General features: G+C 36.5%; 2 long non-coding RNA genes across 2 annotated transcripts; both read right to left on the bottom strand.

Annotated features, from left to right (window-relative positions):
* Window positions 1-501: 501 nt before the first annotated feature.
* LOC136014374 (uncharacterized) lies at window positions 502-7,286 on the bottom strand. Its single transcript, XR_010612666.1, has 4 exons — window positions 7,216-7,286; window positions 5,197-5,242; window positions 2,192-2,310; window positions 502-738 (listed from the first exon to the last, which is right to left on the bottom strand). It is a non-coding gene; the product is annotated as an uncharacterized LOC136014374 (long non-coding RNA).
* A 7-nt stretch (window positions 7,287-7,293) lies between these two features.
* On the bottom strand, window positions 7,294-12,228 carry LOC136014372 (uncharacterized). Its single transcript, XR_010612665.1, has 3 exons — window positions 11,596-12,228; window positions 11,345-11,454; window positions 7,294-7,331 (listed from the first exon to the last, which is right to left on the bottom strand). It is a non-coding gene; the product is annotated as an uncharacterized LOC136014372 (long non-coding RNA).
* Between the last annotated feature and the right edge of the window lie 1,207 nt (window positions 12,229-13,435).

Here is a 13,435-nt window from a genome sequence, read left to right as displayed (position 1 = left end):
AAACATCCAAATATATGTTTGTATATGTAATCAGAGGCATGAATATGTAAGTACACATGCATACATGCAGACATCAGATATTTGTGTGTATATAGATGAAACTGGGGCCTCAGCAGACAGAATGTATATTCCCTTCACAGCTGAAAACCCTCTTTGCAGAAGTTAATGAATTATAATGGAAACATCTATGCCATACAAAACAGTACCTCGCTCCGTTCTGTGCAGGATAATGCTTTTCAGTTTTACTTATCTCTCCTGGCTATAAGATTATTTTACAGCAAGCATAAATTGATAGCATGCACAGGGATCTGAAAATGACACCATGGTTTTGTTCAGTGTAAAGACAGAGATTACAAAGCATTGCTGGATAGGGAAAATTTGCTAAACACGTGTACAGTCAGTGTCTTGGACTACGCAATGTATACGGTAGTAGAAAGAAAGCAGTCTGCGTCAGTCCTCAACAAAGAAGTTTCAGGTAATAACTGCAACAGTGGGGTTGTGAGATCTCAAGATTGATATTGTATTGTTATCAGACTCTTTAAGTAAAGAAGTTGGAGGCTGCTCATATTCTTCAGGGAGATTTTTTATTTTTATGTAATTTAGTCAACATTCACAGCAAAAGCAAAATACATCTGCAGTGCTACCTTGGGTGAGTCTGTTTTAAAAAGAATGGTTACACCAGTGAACTCTTCTATGTCTTTGCTCTGTCACATGTCAGAGTAATGGGCTGCGTGTCAGCTGTGAAGATAAAAAGACAATACCTATGGCTTTGTGGATTTTTTTTTTTTTTTTCCATGCTGGCAGATGGACATACATTAGCCCCTTTTAAATGGCCAGAGGCACAAGTTTAGGTAACTGAACTGACCTAAGTGATGATATAGACAAGGGACTTGACTCAGCTCCCTGCATATCTGCTCTTGTGAGACCTCACCTGGAGTATTGTGTGCAGTTCTGGTGTCCTCAACATAAAAAGGACATGGAACTGCTGGAACAAGTCCAGAGGAGGGCCATGAGGATGATCAGGGGACTGGAGCACCTCCCGTATGAAGACAGACTGAGGAAGTTGGGGCTGTTCAGCCTGGAGAAGAGAAGGCTGTGTGGAAACCTCATAGCTGCCTTCCAGTACCTGAAGGGGGCCTATAGGGATGCTGGGGAGGGACTCTTCATTAGGGACTGTAGTGACAGGACAAGGGGTAACGGGTTAAAACTTAAACAGGGGAAGTTTAAATTGGATATAAGGAGGAAATTCTTTCCTGTTAGGATGGTGAGACACTGGAATGGGTTGCCCAGGGAGGTTGTGAGTGCTCCGTCACTGGTGGTGTTCAAGGCCAGGTTGGATGAAGCCTTGCGTGGGATGGTTTAGTGAGAGGTGTCCCTGTCCATGGCAGGGGGGTTGGAACTAGATGATCTTGAGGTCCTTTCCAACCCTAACTTTTCTATGATTCTATATAGGTGCCCTGTGACCTTAATTGTGGTCTGGGTTTACCTCATGGCCTCCAGCTGCTGCTCCAGGTGGAAACAGCCCCATATAATTCCTGTGTTGTACTTGCTAATTGTGGAGGGTGTTGTACTTACTGTCCAAGGCAGTTCAGATGTCATGAAGTGCTTATGCACAAGACCTTAGGGTAAGATCCAATTTAATATTAAGATGTCTCTCTACATTTAGGGGTCTAGATGACTGTGGGGTGTTTAGACATTGTAGTGAGTGACACTAAGGGCGGGAATCTGACAGACATCAATATTCAGTTGTAAACATATAGAGGGACTTGTGCTGGGGTGGGACACACACACCAAATGAATGAATGAATGTATGAAAAAGGAAGTGGAAGATAGAAAGTGTGAAATGTTGATCTGTTTAGGAAAAAACTTCCATGGGAATTGGAGGAGGGGCCATTATTTGATAATTGAAATGTATTATTTTTATTGCCTTGACAAAGAACAGTGTAGAAAGGTCAAATTCTGTACATGGAATAATATATTTTATAATGAGATTATTTTATAGTTGGTGATTCTATAATTTTTAAAGTTCTAGGAAAATTGCAGACATTCTGAAAGAGCCAATCTAAACAAAAAGGTTCAGAAGCAAAAGTTTCAACATCTCCCCAGCAAAATGGAATTCAAGATGGAGTTATAGATTGGTTTTCATTCCTGGACTTGTTCATTATAAAATATCTTAGAAAAAAACACCCACCTTTTTCTCTGAGAGTCTCTGATGTAAAAGAAAGGAGTTTTCTTCAAATGACATGAAGTAGTAGAATTTTCGTGAAACTTAAGCAGAAAGTCTTCTAAGATCATATTAAGGATAATATCCTTTATTAAGGATAAAAAAAAAAAAAAAGAAAGGTGAAACAAGAAAAGCAAAAAGAGAGACTGTCTCCCACGAGAAATTTTGATCTGGCACCAGGAGCAGAAGCTGGATAAGCATGCTTTTAAAGATGGTTCATTACCCTTTTTAAGATAGGAAATAAAGAGGAAAACTGTAGAAGAGCTTGGGAATAGTCCTGGGATTGAAATCCTGGCATCTCACTTCTCTATGTATTTTCTGTGGAAAGTTAGGAGCTTCGGACTGGGTTTCACTGTACCTAGCAGCCTGAGTGAGAAAAAATATAAACTGAAAAGAAAGGCTGTGTTTGTCTCCCACATAGCAAACATCTCTGAGATCAGAGGGCATGTGAAAGCTGAAGGGAAGTCACAAACAAGACTAATTTCTTGATTTTTCAGGTCTGTGTCACCCTGGCTTACTGCTAGGGTGAACCTAACCCTCCCTGAAGGGTTGACATGAGTTTACACTCATGGGGAGGTGAGGAGCATGATCTGGGTGAAAACTGGGGGACAGACAGGGAAACGAGGGAGAAGAAAAAAACTGCAGCAATTGCAGGAATCCTTGAGAAGGTTTCTTTGGCTGGTTTCTCATGTGGTACTGATTTATTATAGATGTTGCTTCTGACATTCTCGTCAATTTAGTAATGAAATTATTCATCACTACCAGCTGAGAAAAAATGAAAATCAGTGACCACAAAGGTGATCACGTTAGTCACCTCATTTATTAAAAATGTAAATCCTGTTGAAATGAATGAAAAGAATCCAGTGATTTAAAAGGAAATAAGTGTGGCATAATGTTATAGTGTTAAAAAGCAATACCACCACCACCAATGCCTAATAAATAATATAGTCTGTTGTTTTATAAACTGCTGTGGGTCCTTAAGTAATGGGCGCGGAAGATCTTGTGGAACATGGTTGCACTTACAAAAGCTAGTTGATGTATTCCATAGCTGCTGTTCTGTGTTTTGGTGCTTGTAATTATAAAGAGCTGTTCCTGTGTGAACCTTTCAGTAATCTCTTGCTAGGCTGTCAAAAGTATGACGGATATGAAAAAAAATTTTTTTTTTTAATAACAGGTGTTCAGGCAACAAGGCAATCTAGCCCACATCTTATACTAATCAGTAGTTTTATAATTATTGACAAATCAGCTAAAGTGAAAGCTTTATTCTGAACTGTATTGTGAGAGTTGCTCTCCAACTACTCTGTTATAATAAATCTGTTTTTCTGTCAAACAGATTGAAACTGTGTTTCTTCATTGCATTAAAAATGATAGCAGTGATAAGAATGTACCGGGTAGCAGAAGCTGAAATAGCTCAATTTAAGTCTGTTGAGAGATTCCGGTTAGTCCTTGGTGACTTGATTATATATCGTGCATATAAAATCTTCTTGAATTTTCTTGTTAGGTGGGCTTGTATGTCATTCTCAAGCTTTCAGCTGATTGACAGCTTGCAATAGAACAATCAAATTATTTTTTCTATGTATCTGCTTGATTTTTCACAAGCAATAAATGTAAACTGAGCATCTTGTAGGCTAATATTCAGAGCTCTCTGTGGGTAGTGTGCATTAAATTAATCAGTGGCAACAGAATTTCTACCCACGTCTCTCACAGGCTCTTTTCAACACTTTCTTTTTTTTTTTTTTCTTTTTTTTTTCCTCCTTAGTGCTTGGAAGACAACATTTAAACCTTAGAAATAAAAGTGTATCTGTCTGTTGTATTAAATACAGTTTCCATTTCACCACCTCACTTAAACAAATGTTGCCTATGTGAATGCCTGTAAAGTAAGAAGTTACTAAAACCATTCTGTTATTGGTATGAGACTAAGATGTTTGGACGCTCTACAGCTATAATGCTAGGAATGCTATAGTTGCCTGTTCGATGCACAGGTAGAGTTAGGGATGTAAGGAAGATGGAGTCAGAAAATCCAGCAAACTGGGTAGTTATCCACATGCTTAAGTAAACCAAAAGGCAACATGACAAAAAAGAGCAAGCTTATACTCCTGCGTCTTTGACACAAAGTACACCCACAGAGGCAATGTGCAATTTCATCTGTTATATCAGTCAAATATACCTACCCTTTCAGCTACATGCTCATCAGCCCAGAGGATATATATGTGTATGTCTATTGGTGTCATGTAACATGCAGGTACATTTTTCATATGGCAGAAGCTGTCTCATTTTGGTTATGTTACCAGCAACCATTGTATTTGTATTGCTTGACAAATACGCTGCTCATTGTGTGATCAGAACTCTGTTTAACAGGCTCCTTAGCACTTTTCATTTGAAAAGATTCTCAGTCAATGTAAATGACTCAGGCATTTCTTCTTCCAGTTGGGTTTTAACTTGAGATAATGCAGAAATAAATACACAGGCCATGTTAACTTTGCCACTGGAAAAGTTAGCGCACCTATGAAGAAGCTATGGAGCTCCAGCCCAGTAGTGATTTTGCTTGGGTGGGTCACTGTCTCCTTTACTAGAAAATCCTAAGTAACTCAGAAAGGTCATGAAAAAAACCTCCAAAACCAACAAAACCAATTAGAAGTTGTGGCAATTAAAGCCTAAATTATTCTCTGACTTCTAGGCCATTCTTCTTTCATGGAAATGGTACTATTATAGCAGTATGTTCTCTGTTCATATGCAGATATAAGCACGTATCCAGTCTGAAGCATGAAGAACCCATCAGAAAGTCTCTCAGGGGGTTCATTGAGTTCTAGTTCCGTTTTAATGCACATTTCAACAGACATTGCAGTTTAGAGTTGTGTTTCAGGCAGCAAAAAATCGTGCTATAGTATTAGAAACTGTTTCAGATCATGATGAGGCAGTTAATAAGCCTTGAAGGATGTAAGATATGCTCAGAAGAATCAAAGCAATGATACCTAGCTGAGTCATCAAGAAGACTTCTTCCCTCATCTATTCTGGCATCTGTTAAAATGAAGATATTTCAATTTATTCCATTAATGACTGATTAATGATCTATGGAATTTCTCTACATGCTGAAAATATGATTACCGAGTTACAAACCTTTTCATGACTGCTTATTCTATTTTATTATAGTGTTCCATCAGACTTTGCACATAAAAAATATCTACCTTAACATTTTCTTTGCAGCCTCTAGCAGTATCAAAAGGTTGTCTTTGTCACTCTTATCTTTGCCACACATTATTTAAATGTTTCTATTTATTTTTTATCCTATAATTCCACAAGTTTTTATACTTTAATCTGTGATTACTTTCATAAGGTAATTCCTACCCAGTTTCTTTCTAACCAAATAGTGTACATTGTATGTCCCATTGATGAAATCATATTTATGCATTTACTACCCAATTCATACAATTAAATAAATGAAAAATATTTTCCGTTTTATAAATATTTTAGAAAAATCATTTCTCCATCTACAAGTCTAGTATTTTATTGCCTCAATAAACACAGAAAGACAAAATCCAAACAAATAACCCCCCTTTATGTTCCTTTAAAAGTTTTGTGGTTATTTTTTTTTAAGTTAAACAGAGATTAATTTCACAGACTGAAGACTGTTAAATTTCTAAAAGGTCTAGAACAAAACATTTTGGTTTTTATACTTTTTTTTTCTAATAATTGAAATGTAAAATAAGAGAGAATAGCTAAGAATTTTGACACAGTGAACATTTCTGGTTTAGATGGTTGTTTTTCTCACAATGAAGAACAACAGAATATTATCCTAAATTTCTTTTTAAATTAAAATTTCACTTCTCAGCTCTACTTTTAACTTACATGCCACTATAAATCAGACCAAGATTTAACACAGTAGGGCCTGTTGAAGATCTGAGAGCAACTGAATTAGAATATAACAAATAATGTACTTAATAATAAAGCTATCTCAATAAGGTAATACATATGTCAACAGTTTTTGTCGCTTCAGAATCCACAGTCACTTACATAGCCACTTTTATCAATCCAATATATGATACCATAGCCATATATTCCTTATTTATAGATATCTGGGGAGGGAGAAGAGTATAGGTATCTGTAGATAAGTGATGTCCACACTTTGGAATTACATTCATTTTCACACTTTTAAATACTGTGAATAAAAGGCCTTCTGTCACCAGCTTGATGAGCTTTTCAAGTAAATTTAGACCAAGTGCCATAATTGGAGATTTTGAATGGATTAGTCCATTAGTAATAAAGTTAAAATCTGGAAATTATAAACCATGTAAAATTAAGCTTCAGAAAATATTTTCAGAAATACTTTTGTCATGCAATCACATGCATTAAAGCAAGTCTGTGAGAATATAATCACATGAAAAACTTTTCACACACATATGTACCTTGTAAAAACATTAGAACTGCATGTAGGTTCCCTCAAATTCAACTGAAAATGGAGCGTTTGACTGTAAATCACAGCAATATAAATTGTAGCTCCCTCTAGGTGGTTTTCATTAGGCATGCACAAATCTACCTATTATAAAACGCATAAATTCAGAAACCATCTTGTATATACTACTGATTTCTCAAGACCCTTAAGAATAAATTAGCAAATTAAAAGATAAATGAGTTTGTCGTGGTTTAAACCCAACCACAAACCTCGTTCACTCACTCCCCCCTTCTTTTCCTCCCTCTACTCCTGGAGGGATGGAGAGGAGAATCGAAAAGAATGCAACTCCCATGGGTTGAGATAAGAACAGTCCAGTAACTAAGGTATAACACAAATCACTACTGCTACCACCAATAATAATAATGATAAAGGAAATAATAAGAGGAAAGAATACAACACCTCAACACCAGCGGACCAATAACTCGCCCCACTCCCCCAAGCCGAGCACCGACCAATACCTCATCCAACCCTGCAGTCAACTAGCCCTTCCGGAGTAACTCTCAGTTACATCCTGGGCATGACGTGCTGTGGTATGGAGTACCTCTTTGGTCGGTTTGGGTCAGGTGTCCTGTCTCTGCTTCCTCCCGGTCTCCCGTCCTCCCTGGCAGAGCATGAGGCTCAGAAAGTCCTTGGCCAGACCAAACATTTGAGCAGCAACTAAAAACATCGGCGTTATCAGCGGTGTTCCCAGGCCAAAAGATCAAAACACAGCACTGCACTAGCTACTAAGAAGGAGAAAAAATGGCTGCTACTGCTGAACCCAGGACAGAGTTCCAAGTACACAACTGCTATTTATGCATACTTCTTTAGTTAAATGTAAACGTAAAAAAAATATTAGCTGAATGATAGCTAAAACTAATCTGAAAGCATAATATTCATCCCATGAAGCACAAGCTGGAATGCTCTAACCAAACTGATAATAGACTATTGGGAGGATACAGAATTGAGGAGAAGGAGCTCTCTGGGTGGTCTGATGTAACTTGATTGAAAGAGATCCATTATCCTAAAACGGATACCAGGTATCCAAGCAGCAAAGTATGCATAAACATCAAATGTGAGAGGAGTGCTGCAGACAGAGAATCCTTAGAGAAACAGGAAGAAACAAAAGAAACTTAAACATTCATACTGATTGCATTGTGTCATGGAAAGGCAGAAATCAATAGCTTCAGCCTGAGGAGTATCTATTGTACTATCTGCAAAGAAACCTTAGTTCTACAGTCAGGAGGTTTGTCATTATGTAATCTGTCCTCTTAACCATAACATTCAGCTCAATAATTTCTGCAATAAGCATATTCCTTCTGGTTGAACTACAGTGCAATTTTTATTATTTTTGAATTTTGAATGGACAATCTAGTCATCATTTTGGTGAAAGAAAAGAAAAAAAGATGGAAAGAAAAACCATGGTAAAATCAATCATTAAATTTAGGCTTCAAATCCCTCCTGGCAGAAATTATCTGTAGTAGTTTGTTTGGCATTCCTCAATAAGGGACAGAGAATGAGGAGAAGAATAAAGGAAGGAACCTTTAGAAATGGGTCTGCCTTCTAGAGAAATTTTTTGTGTTCTGCTTTAAGAATCTTATTCTTTGACACTAATTCTGACTCCACTGCTTGCATCAAATGCCAGATCAGATGGTCCTATGATCACACTAAACTGAATGAATGAGTGGAGGGAAAGAAGAAAGGACTTTTTCAAACAGTAGTGTTTACACCAGTTACAATAACTGGTAAGCCATCCCCAATTTTATGAAAGATTTTCTCATTTAGAATTAAGAGACTGAGAAAGTTATGTCTTGCCTTGGTAAACTTAGTAAACTCTAGTGGTCTCTGTTGAAAACATCTTGCCACTTGAACTTTTCTATTGTCAGCTGCATGCTTTTGTCTGGTGAGTTAAAGGGCTTTCTAGAAATCACTTGGTTCATTAAAAAGCTTTTATATGACAGCAAGAATAAAAAAAAATAAAAAGCATCTATATCTATTCATTCCATAAATTAATTACTTCTACAGTAGAGTTAGGGAAAAAATAATAATAAAAAAATAAAATATGAAAATAAAAAGATCCAAAGCATTTAGCAAGAATAATTTCTCAACATCTAGAAAGAAAATAATTTGGGGAAAGGAAGCAAGAAATTTGCTCAGAGTACTCTTGTAACAAAATATTTAAATTTTGCTTATTTTGTTTTTTCTGTTTTCTAAATAATCTGGTCACTTTAGCCTTTCATTGTGTGGTCATTTTAGCCTTTCATTGTGTGCAAACTTGCTTTTTTTTTCTTTTTATAATTGTGAAAAATAGAATTCTCCTTTCCGCCCAAAAGCATAAAAAAAATGCCAAAAAAACAGTATAGTTCAAAGGAATTATTCCAGAAAGTTGGTAACTCTAGAGAGCTATTGTGAAAATCTATATTCGAATAAACAGGTAATTCAAGCAACTTCACGTTTGCTTCTCCATTTTTAAAGGCAGATAATGATTTAAACAAAGTAAATGCAGAAGTTCTAAAGCACTACAGGTCTTAAAGTTTCATAGGTAAATCACAAGGGATAAATATGTGATTAAGTTAACTTCTATATGTTGAAACCATAAGACTTTTTATTTTACCTGCATTGATTATACTTTTATGCTCTCTCTGTAGCTTTGTCCAATTGACATATAGTTTTGATGAATTTATTTGCTTAGATTTGTTTAATAGGTATTTCTGTAGCACTCAGGGATCTGTAGAGTTTATGTCATGGAAGTGACCTATTGATTCTCCAGCAGAACCGAACCATATTTCTGCACTTGAAAGGCCATTCTTGTTAAATGATCTGTGCAGCCATGTCTCATTACTATGTGTGCATACACATTTTTACATGGTACAGTTTATATGCAAGATTCTGATTCCTCACCGATTTTCTTGTGAGGAAGGGGATAAATTCAGGTTATTTTTCTTTTCCTCTTTGTTCAATTTCACATTTCTGGCTTGGTAAAAAAATTGTGCATGTGTGACTTTCAAGACTCCCTTGCTATATGAGGGTGATATCTACTCAGGTTACATCACTGCAGCTTGAGGGAATGAAAACCAGACACCACTCTATTATCTAATGACAACTAGTGTAAAACTTAATATCATTTCCATTTTTGCTTAGGGTGTGACAGAGTCTGTTGTAGCCAACGACCTCTTTCATATCCTCTTTATCTATCCTCATCTTTTGTGTTAGATTAGGTATTTCACTTCCCTTCTTGCTAAAAGTTCTGACTGACATTTCCTGTGTGCTTTCAGAACCTTTTTCTTTCCAGCATTTCTAGTTGCTTTCTCTATTTACATTCACTATGTCAGGGCTTTATTAGATCCTTATTATTATCCTTTATTTGATATTTAGATATTAGAGCTTTCCCAAATATATTTTGCTTCTCTACTATAGATCCTTAGTTAGTGCTTCTCTGATTTTGACCAAAATAAAATTTCACCATTTCTTTGTGATTTACAGTAGCTCTGATTAAAGAGTATAGTGGAAAATTATGACCAGTTTGCTGGGAAAATTTGAGAAAGTTGCTGTCTAATTTTTATTGGGTCTGTCCTAGCATTAAATCTGGCAAAGCTTGGAGTATGTGAGGAAGATGAAATGTTTTTCTTATGCTCCATTTATACATGCTAGCATTTCTTTGTTGATTTTGTGTTATATTAGCCTTGACTGGATCACAGAAATTAGTGATCAAAGGTGCAGATTAGGTCATCTGATCTATTTTTATCCTAGCACTGTTTCTTTGCCCATACTGTATCTGAATAATTTGTCCACTCTACTTTGCATGACCTTTTTCCAGTTCTTCTTAAGACTTACAGAGCTATTTCTGCTGATATTCATTCAGCATTTTACTGTTTCATCCAAGTACTACTACCTAATATGCCCTTAGATTATGCTAAAGCTGCTTTTATTTTCCTGATGCAAATTCTTGACCACTGAAATAGGCAACTTGCTGTGAAAGCAACAGGATACATGTGTTAAAGGACGAATCTAATTCCGAATATTTATAGGAATGGTAATTCCCCTACCGTCTTTATCATTCTTGAATCAATAGAGACTATACGGGAAATTTCAAATGAAATAGGATATGTGTCTTAGTATCTTTAATTCAGATGTTATAATAAGCAGTTTCTCAGCACCTGTTTCCAAAGGGAATATCCATAGCGTAGAAGAAAATATCCAGAACTTGATGCAAAATGCGTGGAGAAAGGTAAGCACTACAGAAAGTCATATAAAATAATCTGCATACTGCTGCTTGGAGTTAATAAATAGGAAACACTGAATGCAAATATGTGAGTAGAATTTCTACTACAGAATCTATGGCTTCTCGGCCCCTGGCAGCTGCTTCTAGCTGCTTAAGATACAGCATTTCAAATACTGTCTTTGAAGAAAAAAGACTTATTCTTCTATTCTGAAGTATATTCCATTAAAAAAAAAAAAAATCACCAACAATTAAAACCAAACCAAAACAAAAAGAAAAAAATTCCAAAATTAGCATCTTATAAATCTGCTCATGCTGAGGAGACAGGAACACCAGGCTCATAACTATAGCTACTGCCTCCAAGGACAAAGCACTGATCACAAACTTTCCTCCTTTAGAAGCACTCCAGGGTATGTACAATGTTGAATTATTTGCTAAACAATAAAACAGAATAAAACCAGAGGATAGTTACCTGTCTAGTGAACTAAAACAAATATTTCTGAGGTATTTTCTCCCCAGAAACAGCATTTCTTTTAATTCAAACTTAAATTTTCAAATAATCCAGGACTCCAGGAGCTGAACCTAAGGAAAAACCAAGCATTGTTAATAGTTTCAGAGAAAAAAAAAAAACCACAAACAAAAAAACCCCACCAAAAACACCAAAACCCAAAACAATAGCCAAACAACCCAAACAAAAATAACAACAAAAGTTGCAGTACTCACATGTAATGTTGCTCATGCAAGGATTTAAAAGGATTTGACAAAAATAAATTAGGTCTTTCAATACTCATGAGGATCATGTAGTCTGTTCTTACAGAGTGGAAAAGAGTTTTAGGAAGGTTAAATATTTCAGCAGAGTTCACTAAACAAACCAGAATTAAAGCTGAGGGAAGAATTCACTAGTTCTCATGATATTCTACTTCTTTCCTGACTATGTGCCCTCCTACATTTCTGATCTTTATATTCAACATAAATTCAAAAAAACCTTCATACAGTTCTAAAATGTCATATAAGCCTCTCTTACGCGTTCTCTCACTCCTCTCTTTTTACCTGAGATATTCAGCCTACTCTAATAGCTTCCTGTAAGATTTGCAATTAGGTAAATCAACCTCCCTTTTTGTCACGAAGTTAACAGTTTTACAATCCTGATAACAACTTAATTTTAATTTATTGTTTTCTAAATCAGTCAAAACCAGACAATTGTGTGTAATAGATTTTTTTTTTTGTTTGGTTGTTTTTTGGGGGTGTCGTAGTTTAAACCAATCCACACAGGTTGTCCACTCACCCCCCCCCGACCCTCCCCACTCCCGGAGGGATGGGGAGGAAAAATCAGGAGAATGTAACTCCCACGGGTTGAGATAAGAACAGCCCAGTAACTAAGGTATAACACAAATCACTGCTGCTGCCACCAATGATAATATTGATAAGAGAAAATAACAAGAGAATACGATACCACCGCCGAACGAGTTCGACCCCCCCGAAGAGCGAGAGCCTGCCCCTTCCAGGTAACTCCCAGTTCCCCCTCCGGGCATGACGTGCTATGGTATGGAATACCTCTTTGGCTAGTTTGGGTCAGGTGTCCTGTCTCTGCTTCCTCCCGGCCTCCCTCGTCCCCAGCAGAGCATGAGACTCACAGAGTCCTTGGCCAGAATAAACATTACTTAGCAACAATTAAAACCAATCGGTATTATCAGCTCTCTGCCCAGGCTGGAAGTCAAAACACAGAGCTTGCACCAGTTACTAAGAAGGAGCAAAACGGCTCCTGGTAAACCCAGGACAGGGGGATATTTTGTTGTTGTTGTTATTTGTTTATTTTTTGTTTCAATTCCTCTTTCAGGTTCAGGATTGGATTCTGGTACTGAGAAATACATGACAACCATCTACATTGTGACATATCTCTATGTATATGGTACATTCTGCACTATGAGATTGATGTTTACGTGTCTCTTTCTGTTGCTCATTTTTGTAACATTGTTGCAACTATTGTAAGACTCATGCATCCCCTATTATTAGTTCTTAGCTTCTCAGTGAGTGATCAAAAAGCTTGGGAAATGGCTTGTTCGTGTCTCGTGTTCTTGCACACCTAATAAATGCTTGGAAAGAATTCATTTGGATCCAACATTTTGTCAACACTTCAGTTAGCCTTCCTTTCTGGATACATTGGATCATAAAATTATTACAAAAATCTCTGTTCCTTTCCCAGCATGTTTCCTAGATTTGATCTTCATGTGAGAAGGAATAAATTCACACTCACAGTAATATCAAATGCCTCTACTATTTACTTATCACATCAGATTTTTTATTCTGAGTCCATAATTTATTTTTTCCTGATAATCAAGAAGAAATTTCATGGTGTTTTTAGGTTGTTGGTTTATCTTCATTTAGAAGGCTTTAAAAGGAGGTGTCAACAGGCAGGAACTTATCTATAATTCTCTAATCTCTGTGTTCTGTGTTCTATGTATTTTCCCAAGAAATTAAAACTTTCATTGAATCTCTGAGTTTACCAAAATGATTTGTTATTGAATAACAGCACAGTTTTTTTAGATAGGTTGACTTGAAGGCC

Source organism: Lathamus discolor, chromosome 5, assembly GCF_037157495.1.
Source record: "Lathamus discolor isolate bLatDis1 chromosome 5, bLatDis1.hap1, whole genome shotgun sequence".
In the NCBI taxonomy this organism is placed as follows: domain Eukaryota; kingdom Metazoa; phylum Chordata; class Aves; order Psittaciformes; family Psittacidae; genus Lathamus; species Lathamus discolor.
This window is presented reverse-complemented; position numbering and strand designations above follow the sequence as displayed.